The following is a 6,447-nucleotide window of genomic DNA, read 5'->3' on the forward strand; positions in this document are numbered from 1 at the left end:
CAAGGATGTGGATGGTTTTGAGAGACCCAACATAAGGGGATGGGAAAATCGAAGGAAAAAATAGAGAAATCAAGGAGGTAGAAAATCACAGAGGAATAGTTTTGAAATACTACCAGAAGAAAACTCAGAGAATCATGAGACAAAATAAGAAAAAAAGGAGGAGCAAAGGAGGAAATGTTGCAGAAGAGAGAAGATATTGGGAAAAACTTGGACATACTAGATCTGACAAAATACTTTGAAGGAGAAACCGAGATGACCCCAAGAAAATTGGGTACAAAGGTCCCAGATCTGTAGGAAATAATAGAAAGAGAAGGAATTGACCTTCAAAATATGGTGGAACAAGAAATAGAATAAGGACTGGAAACCATCACAATAGACCAAATGGATAGAATTTAGTATATGTACCTGATGATAGAAGAAGATAAATTAAGAGGCCAAAAAATTTCACATACAAATATAGTAGAGATAGGAGTTAAGGCATCAAGGTCTCAAATAGTATTAACACCATGACACATCCACCAGAAAAGAGGAAGAGTAATTCCAACAATGTAGCCCTCAAGGAGCTAGGAGCCATGCTGATTAACTCAGGTAAGATGAGAGTGTTAAGCTTGCAACCCAATAATCATAGTTAATCATGAAATTTTTAACATGGAATGAAAGAGGCATAAATAGCCTCAAGAAATATAGATTTCTTAAAAATAATATTAAAATGGAACAACCAGACCTTAATTTCTTGCAAGAAATAAAGTGTTATGCTAAAAATATCATGGAGGTAAGTAGGAAATTAGGTAGGAATTTTAAGGTTATGGAGGTCACAACGAAAGGTTCTGTTGGGTAATTGGCGACCTGGTGGAACCCCCAAAACCTTAATATAATTGATGCAGAAGTGATGAGATCCTATTTATCAGTGGAGGTGCAAGTTATAGGGGTTTTAGGGTCGTGTGTGTTTATGAATGTTTATGGGCCTCATAGGATAGAGGAGAAGCTTACATATGAAATAGTTTAGAAACAAAAAAGTCCACCCCCTTTGGATTCTGGGGGGGGGATTTCAACATGATAACATCCTTATCAAAGAAAAATGGATGCCTGGAGTAATGGAAACTACTAATGGCTACTTGAGTAATAAGCACAGAGGGAAGCATCAAGTAGCGTCAAGGCTCAACAAATTTTTAATTTCGAAGGATTTTCTAATGAGAGGGATGGATATGGAAGCAAATATCCTCCCCTGTGGAGGATAAAATCATTGGCCAATGATATTAATGATTGCGATGTTAGGCACGCCTAAAAATAGATTGTTTAGAATTTAGGCATTATGGCTAGACCACCTCGCCTTCATGGAAAATATCAAACAGTGGTGGGGAGATCTGATCCCAATTAGAGGATCCAAGATGTACATATTGTAGGCAAGGTTAAGATATATAAAATCAAAACTAAAGTAGTGGAATAAGATGGAATTTAGTATTATCTTCCAAGCAAAAATGGACCTAGAACAAAAGATGGAATCATTACAAAGGATGATGATAACATAAGGGTATTCAGAGGAAAGGAGAAGAGAGGAGATTGAGATGCCTAATCTGTGGGAGGAAAAATGTAGACAGGAGGAAATTATATGGAGATAGAAATCACGAGTGTTATGGCTTAGGGAGGGTGAGAAGAACACTAAGTTCTTTCATTGATCAATAATTGAACATAGAAATTCCAATCGAATCCTCAAGATTAAGGATGAAAGGGGGCACACCTATGAAGCACAACAAGATATTGAACAAGTCTTGGTTCAAAATTTCCAAAAAATTGCAGAGGATCCCCATGTGGATAGGATACAGGATATCCAAAATATAGTAAATCACATCCCTAAGTTGATTATGGAAGAGCATAATAAGAATTTAAATAATCTTGCATCCATGGCAGAGGTGTCCCAGGTAGTAAATGAGATACCAAATGGTAAAGTCCCTGGTCCAAATGGATTTACTATTGACTTATTAAAATCATGTTGGGTAATAGTTAAAAATGACATATATTAGGTGGTTGTGCATTCTCAAAATTCAGCAACCATCCTGAAAGATCTAAATTCGACTTTTATCACCCTTATACCAAAGGAAGATAGGGCAAACACTCTAGAGAAATTTAGGCCAATGACCCTATGTAATGTGGTATACAATATCATATCCAAAGTAGCAACTAATAGGATGAAAATGGTTCTCCCATTTATGATCTCAGAAGAATAATCTAGGTTTGTGGAGGGAAGGAAAATCCTAGACAATGTGATTCATGTGCATGAGATTGCCCACTCTTTGAAGAGCTAGAAAAAGGTAGGGATGATTATACAACTAGATTTTTTGAAGGCTTACGATAAGATCACTTGGGAGTATATGGAAATAGTGCTAGGGGTGTTTGGCTTTAACGATCACTGGATTAGTTGGATTATGGCTCTGGTTTCATCACACAATTTCTCAATTCTGTTAAATGGAGCTCTGGTGAAACCTTTCTTCCCATATAAAGGAATCCGACAAGGAGACCCTATTTCACCTTTCCTCTTTGTTATAATGATGGAAGGCATGGGGAAAGTGATATCTCCGCTGACATAGAAGGTGATATAAGGGGACTTGAACTACATGAAGGTCAAGCTACAACACATCAACAATTTTTTGATGATACCATGATGCATGATATTCCCACTGTAAAGGAGGCTCACTCTTTTAAGCTCATCTTGGACACTTTCACGTCATCCTCAGGTATGGAGATAAATCATTCTAAGTCCATGGTTTTTTCTTTAACACTCACATTTTTATCTAGAGAAATTTAACTCATATATTAGGTTTCCAAAGAAAATATCTCCTGTCCAAATACCTTGGGTTCCCTCTAGCAGTTCAATCTTGGAAGAAATATAATCAGGAAAAGATTATCTCAATCCTTTAGGACACAGTAAAAATATGGATTGTTAGGGCCTTCAACCTAGTTGGTCGTCTTTTACTAACCAAGGCGGTGCTACAAGCTATTATGGGTTACATGCTATCTATCCTCCCAGGCCCTAAGGGGGTGTTGCAAAAAATCAAGGATATCTAGACTAACTTCCTATGGTGTGCGGTAGAGGACAAAATAAAATGGGTGCTAGTGGCCTAGAATACAGTTTGTAATTAGAAATATGCAAGTGGTCTCAGTCTTTAGGATTCGAATATAACTAATAAATAAAATAGAGAAAAATTATGGTGGAGGTGGTTAAAAAGGGGGGTCAAAACCATGGTCAAGGCTTTAGAAATAAAAGTATGCACCTAATTTCCATACAAAAGGCCTAGTTTATTTATTAGACTCTATTTAGGGGTCAACAATTTGGAATTTATCATGGAATAATAGAGATATAATACAACATAATTGCTTCTAGGAAATTAGAAATGGAAGAGAAGCCATGTTCTAGGATGATGTATGGCAACGTCAATCTAAGTTAAATAGGGAGGAATGGTGTCCCATCCAATAAATTATGGGAAATCAAGGTTACATAAAAGCCCACCAATTCTAGGAACAAGGACTGGAAAATAACAAATGGAGATGATGGAACCTTTGTACTTTTCAGCAACTAACCCAGAACATCTAGGTTGTTCAGTGTCTATCAGAGGAACTGAGCAAGCGAAGAATTTTGTTTAATGAGGAAAAAGACTAGCTAAGATGGGGGGGGGGGAATTAAGGAAGGGAGTTCGATCTTAAGGAAGCCAAAGTATATCTCAGTGATGGATACACTGGTATAAATGACCCATCATGGAGAAAATTATGGATGTTTGTGGTGAGCTCCAGTATTGTAGCAATAATGCTACAACTCCTGGGGCTTCCTGTCTCTCATTTTATCAACCCGGTAGTTCGTACAAACTTGGAAGCGACGGTGCTATATGCACAAGTACTAGCTCTTGTCGCAGCTGTCACTTGGTCAGCTGGCACAAGTCCGCTAGGGCTCAAGCCAACTTCTATAGGCTCTCAGAAGAAGCTTGCTAATTGATGGACGAAAGCTAATCTCAAAGGAAAGCTACTCTACTTGACAAAAATGAACTAAAAGCAAATCAAAGCATGTAAACCTAGGAAACCCTAATTTAACTAGTCTGACCTCTACAATGCATGGAATGTAAATGCAACTTCTACCAATGCTGTCACTGCCTCTGATAAATGAAAATGCATCGTTCTAAACTACTTGCATCATGAAAGTTATGTTTTTGTATTTTCTTTTAAGTGTGTGGGATGATGGTGATCTTGAGCTAACTAGGGTTTGGTTGTGCAGATGGGATGGAGAAGGAAGGAAAGCGTGGGATAGGTTGGGGAGGCTAGGAGAGGTCCCTAGGGATCCTTAGCACCCATCCACAGAGGTTCCTCGCATTCAGATGCTCAGCAACCGAGAGAGTGGCCTCCTACAGGATGGCTGTGGAGAATCCTACAGGATACTCTGTTTTCTACAAGATGTCTATAAATGGCTACAGGATGACCTACCGTGAGTGTTTGGAGTGATGGAGGGATGATGCAATGGTAGAGGGAGATGTGTAAGGTAGGGATGAGGCTAGTGATGGCTTTAGAAGTGGAAGATTAGGATGGGAAGTGAGTGTAGGGAGGAGGATGGAAGGTGAAGGGCTATGTCAACGAAAGGCTAGAGAATGGAAATACGTGAGGAATGAAAGACTTTGTGAGGTAACAGAGCGGAGCAGGGGTCAAAGAGATGTCTGCATGCGTGATCAAGATGGAGGACAAAGTGATGGAACGAGAGAGAGTAGTGTAAGTGAAACAAATGCTTATGACTGTCACTTAACCAAAAATGCATCAACCTAAACTACTTGTGCTTGTAAATTCAATGAGCAGCAATCTAAACGTGAAAGAGAACGTGCATGAAGCTGTGGTAAGGAAGTGTGGTGCAGGTGTGAATCATGTAGAAGCATCTAACTTAACATGACTGTGTTGGCAGCAATCATGGAATAAAGAAATGTGTATTTTTGGTGGTTAATCATGGACTTCACTCCAATCCCAGATGAGACGGCAGTGAGCCTTAACAACCTTTTTGTTGGAGCTCCAAAATTACAATAGCAATACGAGAAGTTCAACAACCTATCTAAGGCTAAAGCCTTCATACTTATACAAAAACGATGATCCCACAAGTGTCCTACATTTTAGGAGCTCGGTTGTCCAACTAGAGTTTAACTGTTGATCCTGTAGGATGGTCATAATTGATGTTCCTGTAGAGCAGTTTATAACTACTGTTCCTGTAGAACAGCTGGCCGTTTTTTAAGCTCAGAGGGGAGATGGATTAGAGCTCGGAGTTCTTGATGGGAATCACGAGGGATGTCCCTAGAACCGTGGACATCCTCTCCCAAAACCCGTAGTGCCACCTCGTTGTCTCCTTAACTCCTTTTTCGTTGTCTTTTGCTCCCTTTTAATGCCAAAACCTGGAATCAAAATGCATCAGTCACGTAGAGAGAGTGCCTACCCTTCTTCCTACAAACAACATGAATAAACTAAGAAATGCATGCATAAGCAATAAAAAATGAATGGTTTGAGAAAGTAGAATAGGCCAAAATGAGCCCAAATTGTACCAAAATTGGGGCTCATCATCACCCCCCAGCTGAACCATTTGCTCATCCTTGAGCAACTTAGTCAAGATCCTCATCCTTCATGGCTTGCACTGCTCCCCTTACATCCCAAGCTTCTGTGGTGATGTCTTCTTGGTCGGTATCCCTGCTGTGTTTTCTACTTTTTCCCATTGTGCCTGGTCATCTTTTTCTGTATTTCCTTCGACCAATCCTAGCAGCAATGGAGGGCTGAGTTTAAGGCCAATCCAGCTGGCCTGAAGTCTTTGCATGGATCTCTTGTAGAGGTCTACTCTTGCCGATGCTTCCCTCATTCTGGTCAGGGTATGGTACTCCCGGATCTTCAAACTATGTGCCAAGGCATGCCACCTACGTGCACAAGCCTGGGCAGCAGTTTCCCCCAATAATCTGTCCATGTCCTCAAAGTGGGTTATTTCTTGAGCTTGCCGGTCCATAAATTTCAAGGAAGCTATAGGATCATTGGATAACTACTGGCGGGCTGAGATGAGGGCAACCGGATCCTCTGGTTCTGCCCGAATGTATAGTGGCTCCCTCACTTCTCGGCTCATGACCGATTTTTCTTCAGTGGCCCTCTGATCCTCATGATTCAGCCACGAAGCAAACGCCATCAACTGTAGATCGCCCAAGGCGATATTGGGATCCCAAGAGACTTCGTTGGGAAAAACCAGATTGTGGATGTAGAATTCTACTAGCTTGGCTTTGTCCTCTGCTGAGCTAGTATTGCATATTTTAGCGAATTGCTGTGGGTTATGGATCTGCTCAATACCTCTTTGTGCTAGTGTGTTTATCTGGAACTGTAGCCACTGATCCTTCAAGTATAACCCATAAGACTTTTCAGGATGTCTGCACTGCAGGGCCTCCATGGCCCAACTGG

Source organism: Pinus tabuliformis, chromosome 4_2, assembly GCF_031772625.1.
Source record: "Pinus tabuliformis cultivar Carrire ecotype Pingquan chromosome 4_2, CPIR1, whole genome shotgun sequence".
NCBI classification, from domain to species: Eukaryota; Viridiplantae; Streptophyta; class Pinopsida; order Pinales; family Pinaceae; genus Pinus; species Pinus tabuliformis.